The following is a 22396-nucleotide window of genomic DNA, read 5'->3' on the forward strand; positions in this document are numbered from 1 at the left end:
TTATGAACGGAGTTACTTTATTATTCGGATTTATTTGTTAAATTGTGAAATCGTTTTCGGAAATAAATATTTGTTTTAAATTATATGAACTTGATCGGCTATGGTTCATAGGTAAGATAAAATGAGATTTTATTATAAAAATGATTTTTCAAGTGGATGACCATGTGTGTGTGTGTGTGTGTGTGTATATATATATCTTGATAGTATGACATTGTGAGAAGTATGATAATTGTGATTTTATTCGGATTATTGTTTTGAGCATTTACTCTTTTCAGAAATGCAATATATCATGCAATTAATTGTTGGTTTATAATGTGTTGAAAGAGTACCTTGAGTTGAGTGTATCATTTTGAGTCATGTGGACTTTTTAAATGTTTCGGTCTGAGGACCTATTGTCACATTGGTGATTGAGGCAAGGAAATCGGGAACCACGCCTTTGGTCAGGTGAGTGTTACGATCAATTAGAGCTCTAGTCTGTCCGCCAATGTGCTGCTTGGGGGTTTGTGTTATCGTTCTCATGAGTACATGTTTGTAAAAGAGTGTTTCGGGTGTTTCTTTCTTTTATTGTCCATAAGGGACTTGAATTCTTACTAATTTGTAAAGCTGATTTTGGTTGCTTTAATTTACTCTTGAGTTGAGAAATTGTTAAGCATGTGTTGTTTGAATCATTTTAATGGAGTTAAAAGCGTGATTTCTTGGCTTCAGCGTGAGTTGTTGATTTTCTTATTTACTTTCCTTTTTCATTTGAATTGTTTGATCTTTATGTAATCTCCTTAACTAAACTATATGCGAGGATTACTATGATTTGTATTTATTAATTTAATGTAGTCACCTGAACTAAACTATATGCATCGATTACTATGATTTTGGATTGTGTGCTTTTTGGTGATCTCCTGAACTAATTTTCTATGCAGGGATTACTGGTTTTTATTTAGTTTAATTTGTGAGCACAATTGTGGTTGAGACTCGTAGTGAGTTGAGAAATGTTTTATCATGTCTTTGTGGTGATAAATAACTCCTGTCGAGAGGAAAGAAAAGTGATTTCCTGGTTTGTTGTTGAGATTACGAATGATTTGATTTGTCACGGTGGTGAGTTGTGTTTTCCTTAAAAAGAAAAGGATTTTGATATTAAAATTAATCATTATGTTGATTTGTTGTCCTTGAGTTGGAAATGTGTTTTGTGATTATTTAAGTTTACTCACATTGAAACTGAAGCTTTGATGTTGTCGTAACTTGGACGTAGAAGGGTACTTTGGTTTTAGTCTTCCGCTGTGTAGTGAGTTTTGTGTGTGTGTTTACTCATCAAATTGTTATTCAGTTTAATTTATAAACTCTTTAGTAATATAATATGTGACTCTAAAGAACGAGTCAGTATTGACATTGTGAGCTCGGTTAGTTTTGTTGCACAGTTTAAATGAAAAATTTTCTGAATGTTCTTTTTGAGCTTGTTAGGTTATCGCGTTTCGTATTCGAATTTCTTTATTCGAAATTCGGGGCGTGACAGTCAAGTCATAGTTAATGTAGAAATAGAGACTAGACCAGATCCAATTACATTCTTTGTATATAAAATGACCAACAATCCTTCAGGTTTGACAATTAGTTGCATCTACTACTCCAAAGATGCATATGCAGTTAACAAAACAAGTTGTGTTGGGCATCAGGTGGTGTTAATTATCGGTCTTTTTGGCAACATCGATTGCGAAGGCTATACTTTAGCTTCAGATCAAGTTCTTCTTGTGATGCAAAATTTTAACATTAGCATTTCTAATAAGCAACCTCCACTACTAAAAAAAACCTCAATTGCTTCGAAAATTGCGACGGAAAAATATTCCTTCCCGAAAAGTCAGCTTTTGCAACGGCATATACTACGGTATATTTTCCGTCATAAATTTACAAATTTGTGCTACGGTTTCAATTTTACCGTCGCAAAATCTTACATCAATTGCGACAGAATAGCCAATCCATCGCAACAAACACGCTAAATGAGAAAGAATAAGCCAACAAACTGCCGGATAAAAGAGAAGGAAAAAGAAAAAAAGATGGCCGGTCTCATTCTCTTCCTCAAACCCTATCTCTTCGTCCCCATTCCTCATCCAGATCCCAAGATACTTCAATTTCTAGTCGCCTAAACGTTGGAATCCATATCATTCTTTTCTTCCCAAGGTCAAATTTCTCGATCGATTGGGTTCGTAATTCTTTGAATCGTATTGTAGTCGGTTAGGCTGTTGTTTTAGGAGCTGTATTCCAAAAGATGAGCAGACAGTGAGATTGGATTCTGTTGATGGTCGTCTCCTCCTCAAAGAAGAACGAGTTGATGGCGAGGGATGTTGGTTTCAGGACCCTGGCGTTCTCGATCTGGATAAGGTAAAGGCTGTAATTCATCCCTTTCAGCTTTTGATGTGGCCTCCTAGTCCCCGACGCATGCGTAAGCCATTCTCAAAATTCAAAGGTGAGAGCCTAATTCCCCTAACACCAAAACCCCAATTCTAATTAGGCACTGAGGATCCAAACCTCAATTTCAATTCTACAAGGTAACCATCTCGATTCCTCATAGTTTTTCCACATCAATATAGGAATTAGGATTTCCAAGATTACCTTACTTATATGTACTTTGTTAAATTTTTTAAATTTCGTGTTCATAGCTACTCTGCTAGTCTTTTTGGGGCGTGAAATTGAAGATTCCAATGTGTTTCGCTTGAAATTTAGGTAACCATTTACTAATTTTTGATTATTTCTGCAATTGGGCAAATAGATGTGTTGATGTTCATATACTGTATCTTGTTTGATAATTTCTATTACAGTCAGTTGTAGGTACTGTCTCTTATTAGGGTTCTCGAGACCGTGTTAGTGATTCTTGGTTTTATGATACTCTGCATTCTTTCTTTTATCATATTATGGATTCTTGCTTTTACTTATTCTTGCTGTTACATTTGTTTCTTTTTGTATATTGTTTGTGTAGAGCTCCAGGGAGAAGCCTTTTCTGTATGAAATTGTGGCAAATGGGCGTAATGGTATGGAAGCCTTTTCATCATCCGTGTTGCTCATCTGAACTCTAGTTTATGTTTGTTATGTATATTTCTTCATGGAATCTAATGCTATGGATATATTAATGATTCACAGGTTTGATTATCTTGTCCATGGCAGCCGAGCTTGTGGGCTGGGATGCAACTTTGAGTTTAAAAGGTTGGATGAACTAAAGTTAAATTTACCTATTATTGGTGCATTGTAGCTAAAGTTAAATTCATCTATTAATAAGTTGGTGTACGTATTATCAAGTGAATGAAAAATAATATACGGACAATCTTCTCTAGCTTCAGATATTTTCCTGCTCTTGTAGATTAATGGAAACAATTCGGGTTTTGGATGATGAGTTTGGTTGGTTTGATGAATGATTATATTTGCATCAACTCTATGTTTTGGAAATATAAATTACTACCTCTAATATGATCCTCTAAGCACAGTTGCAACTTTTGGGCCACAACCTAAGAGGTTTAGTCTCTCAGTAATTGGTTCTATAGCATGGTGGTATTGTCTTCTGTTTATAGGTTGTTGGTGACTTCCTAATAGATTAAAGTTTCAGGACTCTTGGGCATTCTTGCTTTTATATATGTTACTAGATTGCATTTTACGCTTTTCTCACTTGGTATATTTGTGCTCTTAGCTAGGTATGATCATGTTTTGTTTGTTTGGCTTGAAATAGCATATTACGGTTTCAATTTTTACTTATTCTTGCTTTCTTTGTGGTGGTATTATGGGGATTCAGATTCAGAGATATAGATGCCAGTGCTGGTGATGTTGATCCTCATTATAGGTAAACCATTCTTTAACTGTTTGTGGGATTTTTAGTTCTACTGCTTTAGCTTCTATTATCAGTTTTGCCACAGTTATGTATATCGTTTTGAGGTTTTCGTGTTATCATTAGTTTGCTTTAAAGACTGGGCATTGTAATGTCCTGTGCAATGTGGCTAGTGTTATGTAACCTACTGAGGCTTTTTTAGCTTGGATTAGGCATTTATTTTTTGGTTATGTGCTTACTGTTTGGAAATATAGATTGAGTTCGGTCATTCATAACTCTAGCAAGGAGGCATGGAGCATTGTTGTTCATTACTTGTGGGAGTATGTCTCACCTGTTTCCTTGTCAGATGGTTAGCTAATAAGAGCTCAATCTAAAAAGTAAATTGTGTGATGTCAACAAGCTTTCTTTAAAAGCAATTAACTCTTAACTTTCAGCCATATTTTGAACCATTAAAATAGAGGCTTCCTCGGTGTTACTAATTCTTCCTCATACTCGTCCTCCTCCTTCTTCTTTCTTTTTCTTTTTCCATGCCTTCTTGCAATTCCTATCTGTTTGAAGTCACTTAAAATTGATTTTTGATAAGTACCTCCTCACCCTTTGATATCAATATGTAATTATTGGTTTAGTACTGACTTGTACAAGGTTAGTTGAGTATGGTTCTTGTTATTTATTTGGTGGAGTCAAAGTTTTTGTCCATGTTGCATAATGAAGAAGTCTGGCTTATTTTGCATACACTAGCAACCTGTCATGTGGATTTAGGGCTTGGAATTGACAGTGTCACATTTCACTTGGAATTGTAGGGCTTGTTTACAACGATGTGAAGAAACTGGATGTGTAGCAAGAGATGCTTTCCACATTGCAATTTCTCTTCAGGTGGGGTATGGTGCTTATTTTTGTTTCACTGACTATATTAGCTGATTTAGTTATGCTTCTCACTGTATCCCACGTGTTATCTCAGTTTCAGGTCCAAACCTAGCAGAAGGCGTGGGAGTATTCACATACTGAGTAGTTTTTGCATTGTCTACCACTACATATCTGTTTAACTTTGTATATTTGCTTGCAAATACATGTTCAAATACAATTCCAGGTCTTGTGATTGTTGGTTGGTGTAAGAAGGATGGATATTGTATTTTGAGATTTTTCAATGTATAATATTTGGAGAACGTGGAACTAGCTTTGGTATGCAAATTTTTTATTTTTATTTTTTTTGTGTACAATCCACACCATATTTTTTTTTTTTAATAAATGAAATATCTTTTTGCGACGGCAAAGTACCCGTCGCAACTAAATTAACATTTGCGACGGTAACAGTTTCCGTTGCAAATACTTTTTGCAACGGAAATTTACCGTCGCAATTGGATCTTGTGACGCCACCTATTGCAACGCTAACATTTCCATCGCAAATGCTCAATTTGCCGTCGCGAAAAGTAATTGCTACGGCAAAATTACTATTTACCGTCGCAATTGAAGTTTTTTTTTAGTAGAGCTCAGAGAACTCATAAACATCATCTGCTTCATGATTTATAATTTATGCATTTTTTAATTTGTTTCTTGCTATTGCACTTTGGTCTCATTGCTATGTTTTCTCTAGGGCTACCAGTTGGTTTGATAATTACCAAATCGACTGAATACCAACCGATGTTTTAGGTTTGGTAAACTGACTTTTTGGTAACCAAGACCAATAAAACCGAAATAAAAAATTACTGAAAAAGTTGGTTTTATTTTGGTAAATACTGAATCTACCAATTATCTAAATATTAGATTTATATAGTATGGTTTTCAATACACATACATGTATATTAAGAAATAAACATAAAAACTTTCATAACAATATGAACATTACTACATATACTACATTAAGACATAGGACATGTATTTTAAGTAATCTAGTCAAAGATGGTTAAATAATCTAATTTTATTGAAAGGGAAAAATGCACGAACAGTGTCTGGACACTTTGAGGACTGTCAAAGTGATACTTGAACTTTAAAACTTATCAATGTGATATATGGACTTATATTTTCTTGTGAATGTAGTACCTGTGTCAACTTTCCATCACGGCTCCCTCAAGTTGATCACGTGTGACACACATGAGACCGAAAAACAGAGCTAAATGACTGATGTGCCCTCAAAAGTTGCTTTTTTATATGAACCACAAATTTAATATGAATAAAATAATTAATTTAAATAAATTTCATAATTAAGAGAGAGAAATAAAGGAAGAATTTAAAAAGGGCTAATGATAAAAGAGGTCATTTTAAAGTATCTTATTATAATTCAGTTAACACAAATGTCCCCATGATAATAAAGGTCACCTCTTAATAACCTGCCACTACAATTAAGCGTAATTACTAAAGATGCCACTGGTACCTCTCCCTCTCTCCCCCGTTATCCCATCTAAACCTGTCTCTCTCTCCTCTCTCTCTCTAAATTTCTCTCCTAATTTGACAATGCGATTGCAATCGCCGCTACTGAGTCACCGTTTTTGAATTCGTCGGGGTTTGATCAGACTAGGAGTGTATGACATCGCGGTGGCGACGGAGGAAAGGCTAGGTTAGGGTTTGAGTTTTCGGGAGCTATCTGCTCGAAATCGGTGACAATGGCGCCGAGGCTCTGTTCCAGGGACACATCCAACTTCAAGTTCCTTCTCTTTATGGTCGAGATTTACGACCTCATCGCTGTGCTTGTCCACTTGATTGGTCTTTAATCTCACCGTGAGATTCACGCTTTGGTTTTCAGATCGACGCATGATAGATTTTCGATTCATTCTTTTCACGATTCGGCAAATTTTTTTCGCGATTATAAGTAGTGGTGAGAGAAATGAACGGCAGCAGAGAGGGACACGCAGCTCCGGCGATGTCTGAAGCTGCGCCATCTCGACTGGAAGTTTTCTCAAGTTTTTGGAGAACAGACCGCTGGCGAGGAAGTTCAGGAAGGTACTCTTCTCGATTCTCTCCTTTAGTTTTCAGTTGAGTTAGAGATTTCATTGTTTCTTGTGATTCTCATTCTCATTAATACTCATTGCAATTTTCACTTGTTGGATGATTAGCTTTAAATTGATTTTAGGTGAGGTATTCATGTCTTGAATAATAATTGTCATACTGCAATGAAATTAAGATGAATTAAAGTGGGGTTTAGCTAGTTTGATTATAGACGGAAGCACTTATACTTTAGTCTGCAGGGTTTATCATATACTTTAGTTAATGGTTGTTTGCGCTGTGGCTAATCATCGATGAAATATTTGGAGTTATCTACTTGGTGTGTTTTTCGAGCGCTGTATTGGTGCACTTGAAGTATATTGGGTTTGATTCTAAGAATTGTTGTAGACAAATTTCCTTTATACATATGTAGTTTCAGGCTTTTATGATTATTGACTCTTCAAATTGGTGACTAGCTTCTGAGTTGTCATGTGTTATTATTTTGATCTTGTAGATTGATGTTTACTCGTTTAGGATTGTTATATGGGAACTGCTTACTGGCGATGAACCTATACAGATATGCATTGTGCTTCTATAATTGGTAAGGACCAATGTTTTGGAGACTTATGATCTATTTGTGTATTGTGAATGATTCCTTCCATTTTACATTTGGTAGGTTCACTTATGTAGGTTACTGTTATAATTTTTTTAATATATGCACACCAATCTTAGAGAAGCTTCACCTTATGTGCAGATACAAATTTGATTTCAATTTCATTTATTGCTTGGAATTGTCGTCACTAACGTCTACTTCATATTTGTGTGTGTGTCAAATTATCTTTATGAAGTGTCAATTATGTGGCTCTTACTGACAATGCTTCATGATACCCAATAGGAGCTATGATGTCATGACAGCAATGTGAGTTTAGCTATTTACTGATTTTACTCTGCGGAACTTAATTTATCGTTGTTTTGTCTTTACTAGTGTTGCTCTGAGTTTGGCTTCCTTTACAGGTTTTTCTTATTTTGGTTGGGGTTTATGGTACTCTGATATTGAAGACCAGCTTTCCTTTTGAAGACGTGTATATAAATTAATCGTGAGTACCATGGTGAAAGCTATGTCATGAGATATAGCTTTCTGCTTCCAAATTAGACTACTGCACCAATTTTTGTTATTTTTCATTTTCAGCATATGCTTCTTTATGTCAGATGTTACAACCAGGGACATCAGTTTATATACCCGGCTTATGCTTTCGTCAAATGTAAAATGTAAAAAGTGATTCATTATCTATAACAACATCTTCGATCATCATTTTATTTTGGCTATGTAGAGCACAGTAGCCTAATAAACCTAATATTTGTCCTGGAGTTATTGTTTAGGATTTACTTCAGCTATCTCATTTTACTGTCTCTGCATATAGGGACAAACGTTGTCTTATGTAACTGTGCTGAGATGTCAGATTATGTAACTGATCATGATAATATCACAGATTATGTAACTGATCATGTAACTGACCAGGTAACTGTTAACCTCAAGTGATTACTGTAAAGTCTTTGGCCATGTTACAATCATGAACATGTCACTGACCATGTAACTGTCAAAGTTAGTAAGTAACTGATAATCTTCATTGCTAACCTCAAGTAACTGGACAGTTAACTGTTAACCTCATGTCACTGATCATGTAACTATCAAAGTCACTAATGATGAACTATTAACCTGTGTCACTGATAATGTCACATATTATGTAACTGATCATGTAACTGAGCATGTCACTTACAATGTACGTAATTAACCATGTAACTAATCATGTAACTGACCATGTCACTTACAATTGTATGTAACTGATCATGTAACTGACCATGTAATTGATCATGTCACATATTATGTAACTGATCATGTAACTGATCATGTCACAGATTTTATAACTGATCATGCAAGTCCTTAACCATGTCACTGTTATACAAGTCACTGACATATTTTGAAATTTTCAAGTCATAGTTATATCTAGGTCACTGGCCAAGTAATTGTTAACTTCAAGTCACTGGTCATGCCACATTGTCATTGGATATTATCATTTGGATATACAAAACTTCAACAAATCTAAATTATTTAATAAATAAAAAGTGTAAATAATATTATTAATTGTATGATTTTTTTATTGTATGACCGAGTCACTTGCCATGTCACTATTAACCTCAAGTCATTAGCTATGTCACTGGCCAAGTTACTAGTTATGTTCGTATCATTGATCATGTAACTGTCAAAGTCACTGTCAATCACATGTCACTTGCCAAGTCACTATTATATCCAAGTCACTGGCCAAGTAACATTGCATATCACCGTTATACACGTCATTTGCTAAATCTCTAGCTAAGTCACATTACATGTCCACTGGTCAGTAACATGGTCAGGTCATTGTTAACCTCAAGTCACTAGCTATGTCACTGGCCAAGTTACTTGTCATGTCACATGCATGAGAAAATCACTGATCATGCAACTGTCAAAGTCACTGTTAATCACATCAATTGCCAAGTCACTGGCCAAGTCACATGCTATGTCACTGGTCAAATTACTGGTCATGTCACAGTCATGAACATGTCACTAACCATGTCACTGTCAATCCCTGGCCAAGTTACTAACCAGGTCACTGTCAATCTCTGGTCAGTGACATGTTAATCCCTGGTCAAGTCACGGGCAAAATCATTGCAATTAGCCAAGTCACTTATAAAATCATTGCAATATGATCTAATGGTTGCATTACATTAATTATACCTCAAACGAAAAAGTGTACAACCACCAACGTTACCCACCAAGGATCATGCTACACAATAATACATGGTCAACAACTAGGAACCTTATAGATTCAAATGTACACAGTTACACACTTCAGCTTTTCCGATTCCAAATTTTCTGGGCCAAGGACCTGCCACAATAAATCAACGAGAATCCAAAATGAGTTAAAAATGCTTATTGAAGATCTTAAGTGATACCAATATAAGGAATATAAGCATAGTAGAAGAAATGGTGGTGAAAGCTGCGATGACAAAAGCAACAAGACAGGTATATAAAAAGTAATTGGGATTTTATTTTGCTTTCAACTAAGCAAATAATCTGATTCATGTTTCGAGGTGGACTAAATTCGAAAATGTAGATACTACTCAATAGGGCTTTGATCCAGAGGAAGTATATTACTCAATAAGTAACTGATATCTTTTCAACATCATCCTTGAAGAATGAGGGAAGCAAACACCAGAAATAAAGATTGGCGAGAGATGATGATGATGTACCTTTTGCCTGCCAAAAAGTAAATGCACTTAATGGGCTTTTGCTTAACAACAATTTTGAAATGAGAAAACAGGGTAGATCAGTATCAAATAAGGTTCATTGCATGTAATCTGGGAACTTTCTAATCTCTGTGAATGAGGATTGGTATTTGATATATATGGAATTTATATAGCACATCTATGATTCATTTCAGGGAAAGCACAAAAAGGATTCAAATAATTCTGTAAAATTGTACAACGAATATGAATAAAAAACAAGACTAAAGTTTGACTGTAACTTCAACCTCACATTGAAGTTATTTGATAAAGACTAAGTTAGCATTCAACTTTTTTCTGAAACAAGAACAAAGGCGGCAAGTCAAAACATTTAATAAATGAGTGAAAAGAAAGGTAAAAGAGTAAACTAAAAGGAGGCATTGACTCAAAACTTTGTAACTCAAACTTCTTCCTAAACACGTGCAGGTCTTGACTCAACTTCAAACAGAACTACAAGGAGGCATGAGAGATCATAAGATATATAACACTCACTCGTGCATATTTCTTTTCAGTAACACAACATCTGGGGGACACCTAACCTACAGAACAGTTCAAATATTAAACTACTATCCAGATAGATCACATTTGAATCTCGATGAATGTCAAGAAATGTAAGCTAATACCAATTTCGAGTCATAATTTATAGATACAACTGATAGGAGCATTTTAATGCGACGTTTTAATTGTTAGGATTAATTTCAGTTTACCCCCCTGAGGTTTGGGGGTGTCATCATTTCACCCCCTCTACTTTTAATTTTGAATTTTTACCCCCTAAACTTTCCAATTTCAATCAACCGTGTCCAATTTCTCCTATTCCGTCCAAAGTCAACGTTAACTTTGACTTTTGAGGGGTAAAATGGTCTTTTCAAGGTAAAAATATATAAAAAAAATAAAAAAAATATATTTTTTTCGTTTTTTTTTTTTTCTGTTTCTTCTTCCTTTTTTTTTTTTTTTTTTTTTCTATTTCTTCATTTTTTTTGTCTTCAACCTATACACCAAAAGTTATAATAGGTTTATAAAAACAAAAAAATAATCTAAGTGGTTGAAAGCCGCTTGCTGGTCTACTATATTTGTGATATATCTCCGATAAAGTGAAGAATTTTAGGATATATCCCCAATAAAGTGAAGAAATATCTGTAAAAAATAATTTTACACTTTATCTAGAAATAAATATCTGTAAAAAATGATTTTACATACTCGCTGGTCACGATATTTGTGATATATCTCTGATAAAGTGAAGAAATATCTGTAAAAAATAATTTTACACTATCTGTAAATAAATATCTGTAAAAAATAATTTTACACAGATATTTCTTCACTTTATTGGGGATATACAGATATTTACAAATAAATTGTAAAATCATTTTTACAGATATTGGTTCACTTTATTGGGGATATATCCTAAATTTTTTCACTTTATTGGAGATATATCACAAATATCGTAGACCAAAAATAATTTTACACAGACATTTCTTCACTTTATTGGGAATATACTGATATTTATTTACAGATAAAGTGTAAAATAATTTTTTACAGATATTTCTTCACTTTATTAGGGAATCCTAAAATTCTTCACTTTATCAGAGATATATCACAAATATCGTAGACCAGCGAGTGTGTAAAATTATTTTTTTACAGATATTTATTTCTAGATACTATATAATTGCAAGGATTCTAAATCTATATACAAGGAATTTATCATTTTTTAGAGTTTGAAGACCAAGTATAAGGACTTGTTGCAGTCCTTGCAAATTCAAAAGGCCAAATGCAAGGATCCACAAAATTCTTTGTATAATTTAGCCAATTGCAAGGAATTTATCATTCTTTGCATATAATTCGTTGTATAAGCCCAACTTTTTTGTAGTGGAAGAAATGAAGTTTTCCTGGTCTAACCAGGAAATCCTGTTTCAACCAAGAAACCTTGTTCAGAAAAGGAAACTTTGTCACAGCAAGACTCCTGAGCAAACAAGGAAGCATGAGCAGAAAAATAAAGGAAGTTGACGTTGGAGGAAGATTCCTGGAGGCACTAGGAAACTATAAGGCTTGAAGATGACGCAAGGAGGCCCAAGAATCTTCTAGAGTATTATGGATTTCGGCAAAATGGATGAAAGCCCAACAAATTAAGGTTTTGTGATGCATGAGAGATATTCTTGGAGATTTAATTATGCTTTGCCGTTAAATGCCAAGGAGGAATGGAGAAAATAATGTGAAAATCAGAAAATATCAAGGAGATTGACGCCACAAAAGGAAGGATTGCCTTGGAGATTTTCTAGGAGAGAGTTTTAAGGGAAAAGAGATATTCTTGAAAGATAATTGTGTGGTTGCCATGAAAATCAAGAGAGAATAATGTGGAAATCAAGAGAATATATGGAAGATGGCGTTGGAGGAGAATTAGGGAGAGTTTTTAAGGAAATAAAAAGTGTAGACAATAAGGAGATGCTAAAATCAAGTCTAGGTTCATCCATACAGATATTGTGGCCGAAAATAAATCAGAAAATCAGAATTATTCATGGAATTTCGGCAACTTAATATTGGGGAATTATTTTGGTGAGTTTTTGGACAACACAACAAGGCTTACATGGAAAGTTTTGATTGGTTGAGTGACATGACAAGCTGACGTGGCATTAACTGATTGGATGGAGCTGTGTCATGAAGTCTTCATTTCCCTTATAAATATCCACCCTCCTTGGACGTTTGAGGTGCCACACTTTACAATTTTCAGAAAATTACTCTCTCATAAACGTCTAGCCTCTCCTCCTCTCTCCATCCTCTAGTGCACCCACGGATTTCAAGCAAGGCCGAAGAAGAGAAGAAGGAGCCGTGAAGTAATTCATCCATCACCACCCTTAGAGCTTGCTTTCAAGATCAAGAAACCAACAACATAAATCATTCATCCTCATCTTCCATCCACGGTGTAATTCGACCTCTTCTTTGTAACCTTGTTTTGATTTTCGTTGGGTTGTTTCTAGTTGACATTGATGTTTGAACAAAGTTGTTAATTCTAAAATTTATATAATTGAATGAGATTTTCGATTCCTATATTGTGATTCTTAGTTGCTTTTGTGAGATTGTTTAATTAAATTTGTTTGATTGAAATCTTTTATGTATTTATCTTATGTGGTTCGAAACATATAGGGTTTATATATAATTGTTGCTAGATTTAAGAACATGATTCAACTTATTGTTTTGTGAACTTGAATAAAAAGTAGTAAAGGTTTTGGACAAAAACCAAATTTAATTGAAAAGGATTGCAATTAGATGGACTTTTTCATACTAAGTTGTTCACTTAAGTTGATAGCCTTTCTCCATGTGTATTGCGTTGAACATGTTATGATTAGCTAGCTTTCTAGACTTTGATTGCATGTTTGATAAGATTGATCTAGGTGCTTTCACTTAGGATAATTAGCAAGGAAAGTAAAATATGGGAAATCGTTTGCTTTCTAACGTTTCACATGATCAACTTCTTTCTCATGACTTAGATGAACAATATTAGGGTTGAATCGAATTTGATTATAACTTTGGTTTTGATCTTTGTTTCTCTCATTTCATTCTTGTAATTATGTTTTTTTTTGTGTTTTATTTATTTTCTTTATTTAGTTAATTTTTGAAAACCAAAAATCCAAACCCCCCCCCCTTAATTTCGTAAATATGTTCATACTTTCTTTTATTTTTGTAAATAAAATAATTTGTTTTAATTTTAATTGTTTATTTATTTGACAATGACAGGTGTACCCTCAATCCCCGGAATAGAACGATCCCTACTTGCTTATACTACTAATGATATTTATAGGGTTAAATTATATGCTTGCTTTGAGCGTATCAACAACTGGCGTCCCATCTAGGGTATTATTGCCTTTCACCAAATAGTTTGTATTCTGGCAAACTGTATTACAGAAAGAGAAAAGTTGCTCACAGAAATCCCCTAATTTAATCACTTAAATGACTTGACACTTTAAATATGCATAGTAATAGTTTTCTGCAAAAAAGTAGCCTAAGAATATTCAGTTTTCTTTCTTGCCAAATAGCCGGCTATAGCATGATTTTCATATATAATATATCTATTTCAGAGTAGGTAACATGGTAGGTTATTTCACAAATTCCATTTCCTATGGAGACCATAAGAAATTGAAGGCCACACCATTCATGAGCTAATTAGCAGGATGTAGATATGTGTTGCATACAAGCGGAGAAATCAATAGGTATATGTATATTCATTTACCTGCCAAGAATTGTCTTCTAAAGCAATCATCTTTTGTCCAATCAATACCCATCCAAAATCATCTTCCAACGCTAAACAAGTTCTAGCATATATGCAAAAGAAGCACGAAAATAGAATTGATTCAAACAATGGAGGCCAACCTTCTTTACATCCAATCTCTGCAACTTGGGAACCTCTTCAAGCAATGGAGCCTTGGTCTGGCGACTCTTGGCAGTCAGAGCACCTGCAGATGCCATACTTTTTTAGTTTGAAGCAAGCTCTGCTTTCTGCAGACTAAGATTACTCAAATTTCAGTCTCAATTTGAAAAATAGGACCAAATAATAACTAAAATTCTACTCAATTTCATCCACCTATGTCCATATATGACATTATCGCGTTTCAACTTCACGAACTTTTCCGGAAACCAAACAGAGATCAAATTAAGAGAATCGAGAGAGACTGAGAAAGAGACCGAACCTGAAGAGCAGCTGCAATGTTGGACTCGATGGCGGAGTAGAGGCGAGAGAAGGCATCGGCACCAGAGACGTTAGAGTCTTTCTACTTGTAGATGTCGTATCAGTCATACTTGTTGCAGATCGCGGCAAAGGCATCGTTCCCGTAGACGTTAGTCCTTCCATTCTCGCCGACGACGACGTGTTTCGGCAGATCGCGGCAGAAGAAACTGATCAAAATTGTTTGTGATCTCGAGAGAGCGAAAGAGAAAAGAACCGTGACTTTTTTCTCTGAGTAATTTTATCTCCAATCTCTGGTGCAACCTAAGGAAAGTGTAGAAGATAATGCAGTGAGATTAACAGAGAGGAAAGAGAAAGATAACAAGGAAGTAGATATTAAGATTCTCTCCCAGAGCTTCTCGAAGCATGTATTAGGCTTTAAGGGCAGAATAGGAACCAAAAAAATTAAAAACTGACCTTTCTTAACATCACTCCATTATTAATAAGGACTAAATTAATATTACTAACAATTCATAAGGGACCTTTTTATCAAGAGGGAAACTAGGTGACTTTTTTATCATTTCACACTCTAATGTGACATTTTCCATCATTTCCCTTTAAAAAAAAAAGAAAGGAAAATGATGGAAAATGTCATATTAGAGTGTGAAATGATAAAAAGATCACCTAGTTTCCCACTTGATAAAATGGTCCATTATGAATTGTTAATAATATTAATTTAGTCATTATGAATAATGAGGTAACAAAGCCTGATACACATTTATAACTTTATATTGAAGAATCTCATAGCTCAAATCTTCTTCGTTTTGATTAGAAATCCCAAATAGAGCTCCGATTAGAAATCCAAAAGATAGAAGACGATTATCTGATCAAAACCTAAAACCTTGATTCGATTTTGATCGGAGCCTTTTTTTTTTTTTTTTATCCCAACTATTTCTATCTCTCTCTCTCTCTCTCTCCAATGGCGTGCTTCTTCTTCTTCTCTGTTTCTCTGGCCTCGCTTCGCATCCGGAGCAGGACGACGTTGTTTGGATTTGAAATCGATTTCGAGCTTGGAAAATGTTGAAAATGGAGCACGCGGTCGTTCCCCTGAAGAGGTGCTGGAGCACTTGTTCTCGTTCCTACAGTCGGACGGCGACCGAAACTCGACCTCGCTAGTGTGCAAGTCGTGGTAGATGATGTTAGTGTGAGTCATCGTTCCCTATTAGGAATAGACTACAAGGGAATATATTGTTGTAAATAGTTACCTTGTATGTGTTGTAGTACAGTAGTACACAATAGTTGTAGTACGATTGTAATCTGTTTATATACACCACAGAATGGGTGTAATTTGATATCAGAGAATTATTTTCTCAATCTTGTCTTATTTGACTTGGTATCAGAGCAAAGATCCGAAAAGGACTTTGTCTCTTTCTTTCAGTTTTTTCTCAATCCAAGGAAGAAACTATTGGGTTAAAAGCCAATTCTTTGTCAGGCTTTGAACGACGTCGTTTTCGACGTCCTCTTCCTCTTGTCTGTTCGCCTGTTCGCTCGACTTCGTCTTCAGCAAACAGCCTTCGCTCGGCCGACTGCGTCTTCAGCTCCAGACCGGATCGCCCAGACCTTCAGTCCAGATCGCCGAATCCCATCCGTCCGGCGTCGCCCCGCTTCCGGTCGTTGCTCTCCCTCCCATCAGTCCGACGTCGCCCCGCTTCCGGCCTCGTCTTCGTCTGTCTCCGACATCAGATCGGCCTTCGTCCGCTGTCGTTTACTGCAGATCGCCGAATCCCATCAGTCCGGCATCGCCCCGCTTCCGGACGTCCCTCTCCCTCCGCCAGAACCAGCCAAACTCGGTTAACTCAGTCATCCGGTCAACTCAGTAACCCGGTTCACTCGGTAACCCATTCAACTCGGTAACTCGGTCAATTCCAACAGTTTTCAAAAAAAAAAAAAAAAAAGAAAAAAAAAAAAAAAAAGGAGAATATATATATATATATATCGCTGCAATTGTTGGAATATCCTCTTTTTCCGCTGCATACTCTGTGATTTTTACTATTGAGTTGTTGTGATGGGTGGTGATCAAAGTGAAGGTCAGGGTTCTAAGACCAATGAGGTTCAGAAAGTTGAGGTCTCTGTTAAGAGCTCAGAAGGTGGTTCTTTTGGTGGTACCAAACTCACTGGTACCAATTTCCGAACATGGAAGAAGATTATGTCCGTTTATCTTCGTGGGATACACAAGATGGGACATGTGACAGGAACAATCAAGGTTCCTAGTGAAGATGACATAGAAGCCTATGCTAAGTGGGAAGATGATGATGGGTTAGTAATGTCTATTTTGTTTAGAGCCATGACTGATGATGTGCTACAGATGGTAGAGGAATGTGAAACTGCTGAGGCAATATGGAAGACGTTAGGAGATCTCTATACAAATGAGTCTGATTTTATACAGGTTCATGAACTGATGTGCAAAGCTGCAGGAATGCAACAGAATGGGCAACCAGTGTCAATGTTTTTCACCAAGTTGAAGAATGTATGGGCTGAAATTGATCAGAAGCGTCCCTGCAAGATCAAGAATCAGGAAGATCTTGTGTGGTACCAGAAGGAGAAGGAGCTAGAAAGGGTTCATGTCTTCCTGAGAGGGCTTGATGAGAAGCATAGCAGTGCCAAGGGAGAATTGCTCAGAATGACAGACCCTCCTAGTTTGAACACAGCTTTTACATACATCCGCAAGGATGAGTCTCAGCAGGAAAGTGTCAAACATGCACAGGTTGAAGTATCTAGCCTAGCCATTCAGGCCAAGTCACCTGCACCTTTCCTTCAGCAACAGAGTTCAGCCCCACTTCATCAGCAAGGTTTCCCGCAAGGCTTCTCCAACCGTCCTCGTCCTCAATGCTCTTATTGCAACGATCTTGGGCATGTTCGGGAGACTTGTTGGAAGTTGAACCCACACCTTAAACCTAAAAAACAAGGTTATCGCCTTAAGGGGAAAGCAGCTGCGGTTCACTTGGTCCAAGAACCGGATTTCTATGGAGTGGCTGGCCAAGATCATCATACAGCAGGTGGAGCTACCCCTACAGCCTCTATAGCTGGTCGAGGTAAAATTGGTATGGCTTTACAGATTTCTAACTTTGTTGGTTCTGATACATGGATTATTGATTCTGGTGCCTCCGATCATATGACTTATGATAAATCATATTTTACTGAATTGTCTTCCCCATCAGTGTCCTATGTAACCAATGCCAATGGTGAGGCTTTTCCTGTGTTAGGGTCAGGGTCAGTGCGTCTTACTCCTACCTTAGAACTTCATAATGTGTTATATGTGCCTGACTTATCTCATCACTTGATATCTGTCCCACAATTGAACACTGAGTCTAAATGCTCTGTAACCTTTTATCCTATGTATGTGATTTTTCAGGATCTTCTCACCAGGGAGATAGTCGGTCGGGGGTATCTGAGGGGTCGGTTGTTCCATCTGGATCAGACATACGCAGGAGAGAAACCAGGAGCACCGTTCCGAGCCGCTTTGACTTCGACTTCTGATAAGCTAAGTGAGATTTGGTTGTGGCATCGCCGTTTAGGGCATCCATCTTTTAGTCTTATGAAGAAAACCATGCCTACTCTGTTTATTGGTGTGAATGAGTCAGTTTTACATTGTGAAACATGTGTCTTGGCCAAGAGTCATCGTGCTACTTATTCTCCTAGTATTTCTAATAAAAGTGTTATTCCTTTTGAATTGATTCATTCTGATGTTTGGGGACCTTCTAGAGAGCCTACTGTCTCGGGTATGCGATATTTTGTGTTGTTTATTGATGATTGTACAAGATTGTCATGGGTTGCTCTTCTTAAAACCAAAGACGAAGTCTTCCCCGCTTTTCAAACTTTTCGTAATCTTGTTCAGACACAATATCATAGCACCATTAAAATCCTTCGTTCTGACAATGGGGGGGAGTATGTTAATCATGTGTTCCAAGAGTTTTTTCAAAACCATGGGATTATTCACCAAACCACGTGTCCACAAACACCAGAACAGAATGGAGTGTCTGAACGGAAAAACCGTCATTTACTTGATATGGCTCGTGCCCTTCTTTTTAGTGCTCATCTGCCTAAGTATCTTTGGGGCGATGCTGTACATGCTTCCTCTCATCTTATCAATCGTCTTCCATCTAGTGTCCTTCAGGGCAAAATTCCGTTTGAAGTTCTCGCCTCTCATGTCTCCTTACCATCTTTTCACAATCTTCCAGCTCGTGTTTTTGGTTGTGTTGCCTTTGTCCATGTACCCAAAAATCAGAGGTCTAAGTTGGATGCCCGGGCCCTTAAGTGTGTGTTTGTTGGCTACGGAGGTCATCAGAAGGGGTACAAGTGTTATCATCCACCCACCAGAAAGTATTATGTCACTATGGATGTTACTTTCTTTGAAGACATGAGTTATTTCTCCTCTTCAGATACAGCTCTTCAGGGGGAGAATTCATATTTTGAAGAGCTATATCATGGTGGAGAGGGGGAGGAATCAGAGGGAGAAGGAGAAGGCACACAGCCAGGAGGTATTTTGACGGATCCGGTTGAAACTATTAGCTCGCCTCCTCCAGCAGCAGAAGCACCAGTTCCCATCACTCAGAATGAGGTTGAAGACACAACTACCCCTCCTGCCATCGCTTCTACCCCTGACCCACAGCTTCCTGGTACTGAAGATCATCCATTTGAGGTATGTCCATCCACTGATACTAGTAGTAGTGAGTCTAATGTTGAGCAATATGTGTTACCACATAGGACCACTCGAGGTCAATCAGCCAAAAGATATGAACCTACTCTTACTGCCAAATCAACATATCCAGTAGCCAACTATATGTCCACTAGGAGGTTGTCTAAGTCATATGCATCATTTGTGAATCAAATATCTGCTGTATCAGTACCTAACAAAGTGCAGGATGCATTGGGGGATCCAAAGTGGAGGAAGGCTATGGATGAAGAGATGGAGGCGTTGCAGAAGAACAGTACTTGGCAACTTGTGCCTCCACCACAAGGCAAGAAGGCTGTAGGCTGTCGTTGGGTGTTTACCGTGAAGCATAATGCAGATGGATCAGTGAATCGATACAAAGCACGTCTTGTAGCAAAGGGATTTACTCAGACATATGGTATAGACTATGATGAAACTTTTGCTCCTGTTGCCAAGATGAATACTATTCGGGTTCTGCTCTCGTTCGCTGCTAGTTTAAACTGGCCACTCCGACAGTTTGATGTCAAGAATGCATTTCTTCATGGAGAGTTAGCTGAGGAAGTATACATGAGCCTCCCACCAGGGTATGTAGTTGCTTCTCCTGGCGAGTTTGTATGCAAATTGAGAAAGTCTCTGTATGGTCTCAAACAGTCACCTCGTGCTTGGTTTGGAAGATTTTCACAGTTCATGCGGAAGGTTGGTTACAGGCAGAGCAACTCAGACCATACCTTGTTTCTCAAGCATCAACAGGGGAAGGTAACAGCTCTAATTATCTATGTGGATGATATGGTAATCACTGGTAATGACACTGTTGAGATGGATAGACTACAGAGACAGCTAGCTTCTGAGTTTGAGATGAAGGAGTTGGGTGAGCTTAAATACTTCTTAGGAATTGAGGTAGCCAGGGGGAGAGAAGGAATCTATCTGTGCCAGAGGAAGTATGTTCTTGACTTGCTGACAGAGACAGGTTTATTAGATTGCAGACCTATTGATACTCCTATTGAGCAGAACCATGGTTTAGCTGAGTATCCAGATCAGGTACCTACTGACCGAGCTCGCTATCAGAGGTTAGTTGGGCGCTTGATTTATTTGGCTCATACCAGACCTGACGTTGCGTATGCAGTTAGCGTGGTGAGTCAGTTCATGCATAATCCGAGTGAGAGTCACATGGATGCTGTTATGCGAATTCTGAAGTACTTGAAGTCAGCTCCAGGTAGGGGAGTATTATTTTCTAAACACAACAACATTCTTGAGGTTTGTGGCTTCACAGATGCAGATTGGGCTGGAAATATCACAGACAGGAGGTCGACATCAGGTTACTTTACCTTTGTGGGAGGTAATTTGGTTACATGGAAGAGTAAGAAACAGAAAGTTGTGGCACGTTCTAGTGCTGAGGCGGAGTATAGAGGTATGGCTCACGGAGTGTGTGAATTGTTGTGGCTGAGAAATCTGTTACGTGATCTGGGTTTCATACTCAAAAATTCCATGCAGTTGTATTGTGACAACAAGGCAGCTATTGACATATCACAGAATCCAGTACAGCATGATCGTACTAAGCATGTGGAGGTTGATCGTCACTTTATTAAGGAGAAGCTAGATGCCAAAATCATTAGCTTTCCTTTTGTTCCAACTGAAGAGCAACTTGCAGATGTACTTACCAAAGGAGTTTCCAGGAAGGCGTTTTATGACTCACTAAGCAAGTTGGGCATGGTTGATGTATATGCGCCAACTTGAGGGGGAGTGTTAGTGTGAGTCATCGTTCCCTATTAGGAATAGACTACAAGGGAATATATTGTTGTAAATACTTACCTTGTATGTGTTGTAGTACAGTAGTACACAATAGTTGTAGTACGATTGTAATCTGTTTATATACACCACAGAATGGGTGTAATTTGATATCAGAGAATTATTTTCTCAATCTTGTCTTATTTGACTGATGATTGAGCGGTGAGCTGAAAATTCAGTGCTTTGGTTTTTGCATTATCGGTAATCTGTGAGTGCTTCTTCAATCGCATTAGAAATTTTCATTTTCTTTTTTACTATTCTTACTGTTCCTTTGTGTTTTGTATGATTATTGGTAACTTCTCTGTGAAACTGTGAAAGAGGAAAATGAAGCAACATGTTTGATCTGGAAGAATTTGTCTAGATGATTTAGCGTGATGCGATTTTCTTTGGTTTGAGTAGTTTTGAATCATGAACACTTCGATGAAGCAATCCAATGAAGAATATGGCCGGAGGTTGCAGGAATTTCAGGCCGAATTAATTAGGCATAGATTTTTGTGCAGATAAGGTGTTTGATGAGATGCTTGTGAGAAATAGTAGTGACCGTGATTGTAGCTTGAATCTGTTTTTCGGTTTATGATTGTGTTTGGTGAAGGTTAGTTACCTTCAGAATGATAATACTATGGTAGAGAACAAGCTTACTTCAGTCTATGGAAACTTTCGTGAATGCTTATGATGTTTGTGTTTTTGTTTGCGTGCCGATTATTAATGCCTGTCAGTTTATGCATGTAGTTCAGGAACTTAATGTGAAGTGTTTGTAAACCCTAGGCTATTGTAGACATAATGTAGGAGCCATATATTTTTGGAAGGAATAAAGTTCAAACAAATGCTCAATGGCCATGAATGTGGGAGCCAATCACAAAGCTGTGCATCATGAAGATGGCAAAAGGATAACCAGGTTTGGATATGATATTATACATTGAGATCTCTCTTTTGCATTCCTAACAAACCCAGTCTTTCACATTTATTTGTAATGCTTCTAACTGATGCACTATTTTAAAAGAGGGACTGACTTGGAGAGTATGACCATAGTTCAACGTGATGCTTTACTGGTTTTCCGAACCCTGTGATTTGTGTTTTTGTACACTGTCTTCTAATTTTTGAGTCATTTAAGCAACTTGAAGCCTCCTATATGAATTTTGAAACTTGGTCTGCAGATGGGCATGAAGGAAGATAACAATGAAGTCACTTTGAAGACGAGGATTTTATCTCTTGAGCT

The 22396-nt window shown here is 37.0% G+C and overlaps 2 long non-coding RNA genes across 4 annotated transcripts; both read left to right on the top strand.

Moving 5' to 3' along the window:
• The first annotated feature begins 1977 nt into the window (after positions 1–1977).
• Positions 1978–4969, top strand: LOC112186647. 3 transcript variants are annotated; one of them, XR_002930845.2, is made up of 7 exons: positions 1978–2531; positions 2643–2706; positions 2960–3011; positions 3121–3183; positions 3764–3811; positions 4597–4669; positions 4755–4969. It is a non-coding gene; the product is annotated as an uncharacterized LOC112186647 (long non-coding RNA). The 3 variants fall into 3 exon arrangements; XR_002930844.2 differs by having other exon boundaries at positions 1980–2449; XR_002930843.2 differs by having other exon boundaries at positions 1982–2706.
• Positions 4970–6711: 1742 nt separating this feature from the next.
• Positions 6712–7669, top strand: LOC121051448. Its single transcript, XR_005805748.1, has 3 exons — positions 6712–6730; positions 7227–7313; positions 7467–7669. It is a non-coding gene; the product is annotated as an uncharacterized LOC121051448 (long non-coding RNA).
• The last annotated feature ends 14727 nt before the right edge of the window (positions 7670–22396 follow it).

This window comes from Rosa chinensis, chromosome 2, assembly GCF_002994745.2.
Source record: "Rosa chinensis cultivar Old Blush chromosome 2, RchiOBHm-V2, whole genome shotgun sequence".
NCBI lineage: Eukaryota > Viridiplantae > Streptophyta > Magnoliopsida > Rosales > Rosaceae > Rosa > Rosa chinensis.